The sequence below is a fragment of the Heterodontus francisci genome, chromosome 40 (assembly GCF_036365525.1).
Source record: "Heterodontus francisci isolate sHetFra1 chromosome 40, sHetFra1.hap1, whole genome shotgun sequence".
NCBI classification, from domain to species: domain Eukaryota; kingdom Metazoa; phylum Chordata; class Chondrichthyes; order Heterodontiformes; family Heterodontidae; genus Heterodontus; species Heterodontus francisci.
The window spans coordinates 20,641,994-20,654,150 of record NC_090410.1 but is presented as its reverse complement, the minus strand read 5'-3'; the positions used below and the strand labels follow the sequence as shown (position 1 = coordinate 20,654,150).

The following is a 12,157-nucleotide window of genomic DNA, read 5'->3' as shown; positions in this document are numbered from 1 at the left end:
CACAAAGAAATTACCGAAGCATAATCTGCCAATTCAACAAGGCTACAGCTCCTGTGTATTTGAGGCTCCTCAGGGACAGGGGTTCCACCTATTCCGAGGTCAAGCAGCCACAAGACCCACCGCAGCAGCCGCAGGTATCGACAGGAGGAGGAGGAGCAGCAGCTGCAGCAAGTGATACATCCACATGCAGCCGGACGGCACAGAGGGGTTGGCCAAGTGCCGGGAGATAGAAGAAGGCGCTACTCCCTGCACAGCGTGTACAGGCCAAGGGTCAGCTTCCTGGATCCCTCGGAGCAGCATTGCCTCCAAAAGCTGCGACTGTCACGGCAGCTGGTCGCAGACCTCTGCAGCCTTTGGGGGAGGATCTGAGGGCAGAAGGAGTGAATGGGCACTCATTGCCCATAGCGATCAAGGTGACAGTGGCACTGAATCTCTTTGAGTCCAGATTTTCCCAGGGATTGGCTGCTGAAATCTGCAGGATCTCGCCATCAGCTGCTCATAACTGCATCACACAGGCGATGAGTGGCCTGTATGTGAGGGCAGTGGACTACATCAGATTCCAAACGGGATGCTGCCAGTCAGGTCCAGGGTGCTGTCGGCTTTGCGTCCATGCCAGGTTTCCCTCAGGTGTGATAGACTGTACACATCAAGTCTCCGTCAGACCATCCAGGTGTATTTGTAAATAGGAAGGGAGTCCACTCCTTCAACGTGCAGCTGGTGTGTGACCACCGCAAAAGAATCCTGCGAGCGTGTGCACTATTTCCAGGCAGCTGCCATGACACATTCATACACAGTCTCAGGTGCCTCAACTCTTCAGGCCACTGGGCAGCCTCCGTGGATGGCTCCTGGGTGACGAGGGATATCCGGTGAAGACATGGCTGATGACACCTGTGCGGAGCCCCACCACAGAGCCATTTGTTGACCAGGGCACCCATTCAGCAGGCCATTTCCTTGTTGAAAATGCAGTTCCGGTGCCTTGACTTCTCTGGGGGCGTCCTCCAATACGGCCCTACGAGGGTCTCATGTATAGGGGTGTGCTGCGCTGTGCACAAGTTGACACTACAGAGAGGAGTGGAACAGGTACCGGAGGATGGTGATGACCGCTTAGCATCCTCAGAGGAGTTGGAGGAAGATGACGTTTGGCCAGAGGTCCCTTTGATCCCTGTGCCCAGCAACAACATGCCAATTAAATTAAATTTAATTAAAGAAAGCCAGCATGGATTTCTTAAGGGAAAATTATGTTTAACTAACTCTTTGAGGAGGTAGCTGAGAGGGTTTATGAGGGCAATGCAGGTGTACATGGATTTTCAAAAGGCGTTTGATACAGTGCCACACAACAGACTCGTGAGCAAACCTGTAGCTCTTGGAATAAAAGGGACGGTAGCAACATGGATACGGAGTTGGCTATGTGACAGGAAATAAAGAGTAGTGATTAATGGATGTTTTTCAGGCGGGAGGAAGGTTTGTAGTGGAGTTCCCCAGGGATCAGTGTTGGGACCCTTGTTTTTCCTGATATATATTAATGACCTAGACCTTGGTGTACAGGGTACAATTTCAAAGTTTGCAAATGATCCGAAACTGGGAAGCATTGTAAGCTGTAAGGAGGATAGTGTAGAACTTCAAAAGGACATATATAAGTTGGTGGAATGGGCAGACAGGTGGCAGATGAAGTTCAATGCAGAGAAGTGTGAAGTGATTCATTTTGGTAGGAAGAACATGGAGAGACAATATAGAATAAAGGGTACAATTCTAAAGAGGGTGCAGGAGCAGAGGGACCTGGGTGTATATGTGCATAAGTCATTGAAGGTGGCAGGACAGGTTGAGAGAGCGATTAATAGAGCATACAGTATCTTGTGCTTTATTAATAGGGTACAAGAGCAAGAAGGTTATGTTGAACTTGTATAAGACACGAGTTCGGCCTCAGCTGGAGTATTGCTGGGCACTGCACTTCAGGAAAGATGGGAGGGCATTGGAGAGAGTACAGAAAAGATTCATGAGAATGTTTCCAGGGATGAGGAACTTCAGCTATGAAGATAGATTGGAGAAGTTAGGACTATTTTCCTTAGAGAAGAGAAGGCTGAGAAGAGATTTGATCGAGGTATTCAAAATCATGAAGGTTCTGGACAGAGTAGATAGAGAGAAACTGTTCTCACTCATGAAAGGATTGAGGACGAGAGGGCACAGATTTAAAGTAATTTGTAAGAGAAGCAAAAGTGACATGACGAAAAACTTTTTCACACAGAGAGTGGTTAAGGTCTGGATTGTACTACCTGAGACTGTGTTGGAGGCAGGTTCAATTGAAGCATTCAAAAGGAAGTGAGAGTGTTATATGAAAAGAAAGAATGTGCAGGGTTACAGGGAGAAGGCAGTGGAATGGTATTAAATTGCTCTTTCGGAGAGCCGATGCAGACACGATGGGCCGAATGGCCTCCTTCTGTGCTGTAATGGTTCTGTGATTCTGGAAGCTCGCGATGCCCTCCTCCTGGTAAGTGTGGGGCTTCCTACACTGCACTCTCAACGTCTAAAAATTGCACTAAAAATGCCTGACACTTACCAGTTATCCAAAACAAATGGTTTCTTTGCAATAAAGGCCCAGCTGCACATCCCTGCTAACCAGGAGCTGGAGAGCAACTGGTTGCATCTCCATGCATGTCTGAGGCAACCGACTGATACAAGCTGCTAAAGGTTGCAGACATCATTTGGAGGCCACTGCACCAGTCCTGCATCCACTCGTTGGCCTGCTGCATATAACTGTCCATAAGGTTGGCCACTCCTTCAATGGAGGAGATCTACTCATATGCCTAAACATTGCGTCACTCATGGCAAGGATGGACACCTTCATCTTCTGGCTAAGGGTGTGCTCAGCCTCAGGAAACTCTGACAGATGGTCACACATCTCCCTTTGCTGCTCCACAAGTGCCCACTTCGTATATGACACTACGAACCCGCACCCCCACCCCGAGGCTCAGCATCTCTGTCCACCGATTGGGACAGCCCATTGCTGCCACTGCCTCCATCACCTGCTCCTGCTCACATGTGATGTGCTGCTCACCTTGTGCCACCCATTCCATCCGTGACTGACGCCCCACCGAGGTGAGTGTCTCTGCACTGATGGAGGATGCACGTGACCTATGTGACAGTGCTGACCTTCCTCTGAGGTCTGTGGCGCCTCCACGTGCTGCTGCACCTGCGTCTCCGTCACTGCCCTGTGGGCGAGAGAAGATCTCAGTTAGTGAGGCACCCATGTGCTCATGCCTTCATACCATCACATTTCACTGAACTTGAATTGGTCACTTATGGAGACAAAAACACCACTGAAAAAGCTGCTCTGATCCAACTGCATGATTAATACATGATGCTTTCACCCACTCTTTGCTGCACCTCCCCATCTCTCCTCTGTTGCCACCCTGACAATGTCCAGGGCCGTCTTCTCCATTGGCATCAGGGAACTCCACTCGCTACTCTCCCGGGAGTTATACGTTCTCTTCTGCAATGAGAAAAAGAAGTGAGCTAGGAATATGAGGAATGCAGTGTGAGCATCATAAGGCACAGTGACATTTGCTGAACCTCACTGTTGAATGGGTTGTGCAAGGTCATCATATTAGGGCTGTCTGCATTTATGAAAGGTGACAAAGAGTCCCTGTGAGATATTACTCTGTGTTGATGCAGAATGTGTTCCTTTCTGCCTTCCTGTGTAGAGGAGGTGAGAGAGTCATGCCTGCCTGCTGATAATTGCAGGGCGCTCACCTTGCCAGCCCTCAAGAGGTCATTGAAATGCTTCCTGCACTGTATCCAGGTCCTGATGACAACACCTTTGCTGCTGACCTCCTCAGTGACCTCCAGCCATGCCTGCTTTGTCATCCTAGAAGGCCTCCTTCTCCCGTCCTCCAGGAACAGCACTTGTCTCCTTGCCCTCACCGCCTACAATATAACCGCTAGGGAAATGTCCGTGAAATGGGGTGCAGTCCTTTCCCGTCTTGCATCCATGTTCTGCACAGGTCTCTGCTGAAAAAGCCACTTCAGTTCTCTCAATGCAGCCATGGTGAAGGCTGCCTGCGACCCTTTAAATCTAGCACACTCGGGCCCGCTGCCGACTCAATGGCCCATCCGCCATCCCTTATTAGATGGCGAGCCCGGAGGCAGGTTGTTAATTGCACGCCTGCCGGAAGTCCCCCTAACCGTGTGTGTAGGCTGCCAAATGCAGGAATGGTTCCGACGTCCGAAAAAAAAAGTGGCAAGATTCCATCCGTTCTTTTCTCTGGTGGGGAATGATCTAGAACAGGGAGACATAACCTTAAAATTAGAGCCAGGTCATTCAGGAATGTCAGTTGATGTCAGAAAGGTTACACACAAAGGGTAGTTGAAATCTTCACCTCCGTCCCTCCAAAAAGCTGTTGAGGTTGGGGTCAATTGAATGTTTGGAAACTGAGATTGATGGATTTTTTGTCAAATACAGGTATTAATGGATGTGGAACCAAGGCGGGTAGCTGGATGTAAGATACAGATCAGGAATGTTCTGGTTGAGTGGCAGAACAAGCTCAAGGGATGCTTCATCCTATGTTCCACTGATGATTTCATGGTAATGTCAATGATTGCACTTTGCCGAGCCACAGTTGGTATCATTTTATGCTGATTAATTTACTATTAACCTGCTTTATATTATCCAGATGCATCTGTCTCTGCTCAAATTTAAATTCTAATCTTTGTGTTCAAATACCTCCATGCTGTCACCCCTTCCTTTCTCCTCCAGTCCCACACCCTCTGAGTCTCTGCGCTTTTCCAATTTTGGCCTTTTGCACATCTCCCAATTTTCATCGCTCCACCATTGGCGGCTGTGCCTTCAGCTGTTTGGGCCCTAAACTCTGGAATTCCCTCCCTAATCCTCTCTGCCTCTCTACCTCTCTTTCCTCCTTTAAGATGCTCCTTAAAACCAACTTCTGATCAAGCTTTTGGTCACCTGCCCCAATATCTCCTTATATGGTTCAGAGAAAGATTTTGTCTGTTTACACTCTTGCAAAGGACGATGTTAAAGGCTTCATAATTGGTAATAGTTTCTCTGTCCGCTCCTGCTATCACTCTTCATAAACCCTTTTTTTGGTTGGTTTTCCCATCTAATTATATTTTCTCCTCTCCCTGATGCTTTTATTGTGCTTATGGTTCCAGGGTACCATACTCCAAGTGTCCCTTTTCCATGTATAAATTGAGATTGGCTATCCACAAACTGGAAGAATCAAGTATCATGGCTGCACCTGATCTAGTTATTACCCAACGCCCATGTGTGCGCACTTTTCAATAGTGGGCCCATTTTATAATCATAGATTCTTACAGCACAGAAGAGGCCATTCAGCCCATCATGCTTGGGCTAGCTCTCTGAAAGAGCTTTTCAATTAATCCCATTCTCATGGTCTTTCCCTATAGCCCTGCAAATTTCTCCTTATTCAATTCCCAATTTCTGAATCTACTTCCACTGTCCTTTCAGGCAATGATTTTAGACTCGCTGCATAAAGAAAATTCTCCTTATCTACCCATCTGGTTGTTTTACCAATTACCTTAAATCAGTGTCACCTGGTTCGTGACCCTCCTGCCAGTGGAAACAGTTTCTCCTTGTTTATTCTATCAAGCCCCATTGTCATTTTGAACACCTCTATTAAATCTCTCCTTAACCTTCTCTGTTCGAAGGAGGACAATCCCAGCCTCTCCAGTCTCTCCACATAACTGAAGTCCCTCATTCCTGGTAGCGTTATAGTAAATCTCCTCTGCACCTTCTCTAAGGTCTTGATACCCTTCCTAAAGTGTGGTTCCCAGAAGATTTCACAATACTTCAGCTGAGGCCTGACCGGTGATTTATAAAGGTTCAGCATAACATCCTTGTTTTTGTACTCTGTAACCCTCTCTAATCTGGCACACCGACGCCAATTCCAAAGGCCCTACCCTTGTAGATAAAGAAAGAAGAACCTGCAATTCTATAGAATCTTTCACATCCTCAGAACATCCCTAAGTTCTCCCTGGTGTCCTGGCAAATGTTTACCCCTCAGCCAAAGTCAAAAAGCAAATTATCTGGTCATTATCACATTACTGTTTGTGGGAGCTTACTGTGCACAACTTGGCTGCCGCATTTCCCACATTAGAACAGTAACTATACTTCAAAAGTACTTCATTGGCTCTAAAGCGCTTTGGGATGTTTTGAGGTCATGAAAGGCGCTTTAGAAACGCAATAGGTCTTTTTTCTTTAATATAGCAGCTGGTGAATCCAGTCAATTGTAATTTTGCCCTTTGCTGTTTAAGATCTGAGCTTGAGTCTAGCCCTTTGTGATGGGTTTGACATTCTGTCCTCTCTGCACACTAGGGTGAAAGAATTTGTGCAGCCTGTGCATTCCTGGGCAAATAAATCCACAGCACCAAATTTCCTTTGACCATTTCCTCTGGTTGGGGAGTCAGCGACAAGGGATTGTCAATTTAAAATTGGCTTTAGAGAAAGAAGGGGTTGGGAGGAATATCTTTACACAGAGGGTTATTGGAGCACGGAATGCATTGCCACAGGGCCTGTTTGCGACAGAGACCATGACACCTTTTAAGGAAAAACTGAATAAATATTTGAAGCAGAGGAAGAGACAAAGCTATGGGGAGAGATGCGTGCAGTGAGATTAGAAATAGAAGCAGGCTAATGATGGCATGGGCGAATGGTGCAGAGAAAAGAGATCCTTTGCGTTGTAACATAACTTGAGGATGCTTGATAAAAATATTTAATTCTGGTGCTTACACACAGAAAGTAATTATCTTTTTTTTTGTGTTCGTTCTTTGAATCGGTGATCCATAAAATTCCATGACATCTAATTCAGGATAGCTCGTGCTCTATTTTGAAGGGGTGTTTATCAGGGGGCTGTTATTGATGAGAGACAGGGTCTGATGATTCTCCACAGCTGGTCCAGAAATTGACTGCATCGTTTGCTGAAATTTTCCACAGCTTTCTGCCGACCCAGTGCATTAGCTGTCAGAATTTAATGCCTGCGTCATGATGTCTGGAACTTTAATTACAACACATTGATCATAATAAATAGTCCTGGAATATTCCACCTGCCCATGGGGTGGCATTATGAAGAGTAAAAGACTGATACACTCATTAAGTTGAAGAACTGTTTTAAATGTACAGCGGCACTGTTCTGTGCAGCAGACCCTGTATATGGAACATTAATTATTTACAGCTTGCTGTCACTAACTCTGAAAAGCATTTAATAATGAATGGCCCCTGGAATTGTCTCTTTATTATCGGTTCAAATCTGTCACACATGTCAAGGCACTCCACATCCATTCAGCCAATTTCCCCGCAGAATAGAAGGCTCTAGTTGATCCCTGGTGTGCGCTCAGTTAGCGGAGCTCAGCTGGGGCTCCCATTAGTCCACCACAATTGGTCTCACTGTCCCTGACTGACGTGGGAGGGCTAATATCCATGGTTCCTGCTCCTGAGTTGATCCTCTGCTAGAAAGATGCCAGGATTGGACGGGGCTGTGATGCTGCCCCTACCCCCAACTGTACATATGAACATAATAGTAAAAGCAAAATACTGCAGCTGCTGGAAATCTGAAATAAAAACAAGAAATGCTGGAAATACTCAGTAGGTCTGGCAGCATCTGGGGGAGAGAGAGAAGCAGAGTTAACGTTTCAGGTCAGTGACCCTTCATCAGAACTGACAAATATTAGAAATGTAACAGGTTTTAAGCAAGTAAAGCTCGGCACAGACTTGGTGGGCCGAAGGGCCTGTTTCAGTGCTGTATCTCTAATCTAATCTAAAAAAGCAGGGGGGGGGGCAAGAGATAACAAAGGAGAAGGTGTTGATAGGACAAGGTCACAAAGAATAACTGACCTGAAGGTCATGGAACAAAGGCAAACGGCATATTAATGGTGTGCTGAAAGACAAAGCGTTAGTGCAGAGAGGGTGTTAATTGACAGAAAATGAACAGCCCTGGCCGCACGCACAAACATGAAAAAAAATGTGGGTAAGCACAGTAAAAACAAACTAAAATAAAATAAACAAAGAAAAAATAACTAAAAATAAAAAGGGTGGCCCGTCATGCTCTGAAATTTTGCATATTGTACATATAAACAGATGTTCATAAGGTGTAAGCAGTGGCTCAGTGGGTAGCACTCTTACCTGTGAATCAAAGGGTTGTAGGTTTGAGCCTTACTCCAGAGATAGGAGCACATTGTTCAGACTGATACTCCCAGTGCAGAACTGAAGGAATAATGTACTATCAGAGATGGCATCTTTTTGGATGGGGTGTTAAACTGAGGCAATGGTTGCCCTCTCAGGTGGATGCAAAAGATCCCATGCACTATTTCAATATCACGCAAGGGAGTTCTCCTCTGTATCTTGGCCAATATTTATCCCTCAACCAACATCACGGAAACAGATTACCTCATTGTTTTTGCGGGAGCTTATTGTGCGCATTGGCTGCTGTGTTTACCTATATTACAAGAGTGACTACACTTCAAAAAGTACCTCGGTGGTTCCCATTCCCCAATCACCTCTGTGCTCACTGACTGACGTTGCCTTCCCAATCAGGCAACAGCTTGATTTTAAAATTCTCTTTCTTGTTTTCAAATCTCCACCCCCCCCCCCCCCGCCCCATGTCCTCGCCCCCTCCCTATCTCTGTAATTTCCTCCAGCCCCACAACCTGCCAAGATATCTGCACTCCTCTAATTCTAGCCTCTTGTGCATCCCTGATTTTAATTGCTCCATCATTGGTGGTCGCACCTTCCGTTGCCCGGGCCCCAAGCTCTTGAATACTCTCCTTACACCTCTTCACCTCGCTTTCCTCCTTTAAGACACTCCTTAAGACATACCTCTTTGACCAAGCTTTTGGTCATTTGACCTAATATCGCCTTCTGTGGCTCAGTGTCATACTTTGTTTTATAATGATACTGCGAAGCGTCTTGGGCCGTTTTATCACATTATAGATGCTATATAAATATAAGTTGTTGTTAGTTATTAAGTGCTTTGGGATAGCTTGAGCTTGTGATGGGTGCTATATAAATGAAAGTCTCCCTTGCTTTTTTTTTACACACTCTTTTTCTACCTCATGAATGGGGAACTGCATACTAGTTGATAAGACAACACATGTAAGGAGAGTATTCAAGAGCTTGGGGCCCAGGCAACGGAAGGTGCGACCACCAATGATGGAGCAATTAAAATCAGGTATAAGCAGCAGCACTTTTTTAAATTGGGAAACCTGGATCTCACAGGGCAGGACACCATCACAAATTTGAAAACAAGATATGGTTACCCAAAAAGTAATAACAAGCTGATGACAAACTTGGGTTTTAAAAGCCTGCAGTTTTGGGAGGAAGTGCAACTGAGTAAAGATATACAGTTCCATATTTTTCAGGTCCTGAGAAAGAAATAGTTGGAGCAGGGGATTGCAACGTCTTGATCTTAACAAGGATGGAAGAATGACCTCTTTAGGCCAAATGTTAATCTTCATTTGTATTTTGTGAAGATACTAATGATGCAGAGAGGAGGAGGAGTGTGTAGGATGGAGAGAATGAAGAGTGTGTAGGATGGAGAGAGAATGAGGAGTGTGTAGGATGGATAGAGAAGGAGGAGTGTGTAGGATGGAGAGAATGAAGAGTGTGTAGGATGGAGAGAGAATGAGGAGTGTGTAGGATGGAGAGAGAAGGAGGAGTGTGTAGGATGAAGAGAATGAAGAGTGTGTAGGATGGATAGAGAAGGAGGAGTGTATAGGATGGAGAGAATGGAGAGAGAAGGAGGAGTGTGTAGGATGGAGAGAGTGAAGAATGTGTAGGATGGAGAGAGAATGAAGAGTGTGTAAGATGGAGAGAATGAAGAGTGTGTAGGATGGAGAGAAGGAGGAGTGTGTAGGATGGAGAGAATGAAGAATGTGTAGGATGGAGAGAGAAGGAGGAGTGTGTAGGATGGAGAGTGTGTAGGATGGAGAGAGAAGGAGGAGTGTGTAGGATGGAGAGTGTGTAGGATGGAGAGAGAAGGAGGAGTGTGTAGGATGGAGAGTGTGTAGGATGGAGAGAGAGAAGAACAGAGGGAATATTTGGAGATGATTTTCTAATGTAGTTGTGAACTTCTGAAAGTGGAAGTAATTTTCCCATTTTCTGAGCAATTCTCCACTTTCTGATCTTCTACCTCTTTCTCTGCCTCCTGAATTCCTTCTTCCCTTCTTTCTACCTTCCTGTTGATAGGGGCCGAGTGGCCGACTCCTGTTCCTAATTCGTATGTTCGTATATGAGGAGAAATTTTTTTTCTGAGGGCCACGAGTCTTCGGATCTCCCTTCCTCAAAAGGCAGTGGAAGCAGAGTCTTTGAATATTTTTAAGGCAGAGGTAGATAGATTCTTGATAAGCAAGGGGGTGAAAGATAATTGGGGGTAGGTGGGAATGTGAAGTTGAGATTGTAATCAGATCAGCCCTGATTTTGTTGAATGGTGGAGCAGGCTCGAGGGGCTGAATGGCCTACTCCTGCTCCTAATTTGTATGTTTGTCTCATAAAGGCAGATTTGGTTTCCTTTCTAGGACTGAATTTCGCCAACTGGAGTTGAAGTTTTCCCATTGTCTCGGTGAGTGATTTTAAACATCTCATTACATTAATATTATCAGTCCAAAAATGTACTTCTGCTACCTGTATTGGATTTGAAAGGGTTAAATGTAAGTCAGTGCGTAAATGTGTTGAATAGCGCTGTACAATACTAGATACACTGATATGTCCATGCAAAGTCCCTTTGTCTAATTATAAGATGTAGTAAGGTGGGAGGAGGCTTGTGTGGAGCTTCAACACTGACATGGATCAGTTGAACTGAATGGCCTGTTGCTGTGCTGAAAAATTCTATCTCATCCTATGCAAGACAATAACAATTTGCATTTTTATGGCTCCTTTACCTTAAGGAACATTCCAAAATATTTCACAAATAGGAGTTAGGAAAATGGCACCTGAGCCAGGAAGGGAGACACAAGGAAAAGCCTGGCTGAAGAAGTGGGGTTTTGAGATGACTTGAAATGGTTAACGCATTTGTTAAGATGGAAGAATTTGTTACTGAGCTCCGTCACATGAGTTTAATTTGGAATTACAGGCAGAAGTGGAGAGGTTGGAAAATCTTTAATAGTTTAAACGTTTGGAGAAGTATTTTAGCAGGCCTGATCTATACAACAAGGAACTGGCTACTTCATTCCTTTGTGAAACAATGGATGTCGCTCTGCTTTTTGATACTATGAGCTCCACTAGGTGCGTGAGTATGCCTTTCCAGTGTGAATGAATCCAGGCCTTAGACCATAGCATCAATGATCCATTTTATCCTACATCACACAGCACCACTTTCGTCTTCAAAGAGCACCAGTACATCAAAGTTACAATGGCAATAAAATACATTTTAGAAAGAAATTCATTACCTTCTATGTATTATGAATGTTAATGGATACCTTTTGGAGAATTAACAGCATTAAATTCAATCTCATGGTTTCAGACAATTTTAAAACCACTCAAATTTGGCTGTCAAAACATCAGCTGGATCTGCTTTGTCAGATTCTTTTAGAAATCACTTAAATTGTATTTGTTATCCTCTGTGTAATCCTGTTTAAGGGAGCCCTGCAAAGAGCATCTTATAAGAGGGTATCTCGTACAAAATCGCATATTTGTGAATAGAAAATTCCGTCAGTATTGAGGTCATCTGCCTCCTGCTTTTAGACTGGGCAATCTGATTTTTGGCTTGGAATTGGTAGAGTGATTTAAGATGGAAATCAGGACCATCCCTGCATTTCCTCTGATATTCTGCTGCTGTGTCATCGTAACTTTTCCAGAATTGTGGTGGAAAGAAAAAAAGACTTGCATTTATTAAGCACCATTCAGAACCTCAAGAGTGTCCCAAAGTGTTTTACAGCCAGTGAAATATTTTAAGTTGAGTCATTGCTGTAATGTAGGAAATGCAGCAGTCAATATGTGCACACCAGGGACTGCATTTAATGAACCTGTCACGGGTGCCAGCGGCAGACCTGGCAGTGGGCACCATTCCCGTTAGTCCTGTGAATGGCTGGCCCACTGTGATCATGCAACGAGCAGCCATTTTACATAATAGAGGCGCAGGACCCGGCCAATCATGCTGCAAGGGTGGAATGCGAGATACTGAATACAGCATCAGAT

At 45.0% G+C, this 12,157-nt stretch overlaps 1 protein-coding gene across 2 annotated transcripts in view; it reads left to right on the top strand.

The window, feature by feature from the left end:
* LOC137353135 (synaptosomal-associated protein 25-like) overlaps positions 1-12,157 on the top strand; it is a 312,851-nt gene that overhangs the window by 78,258 nt on the left and 222,436 nt on the right. The window contains exon 2 of one of the 2 annotated variants that reach the window (XM_068019167.1): positions 10,540-10,583. The exons of the other annotated variant lie outside the window; for it this stretch is intronic. The gene's annotated coding sequence lies outside the window, so the exon portion shown is untranslated. The remainder of the gene's footprint in view (positions 1-10,539; positions 10,584-12,157) is intronic. 2 annotated transcript variants of the gene reach the window in all.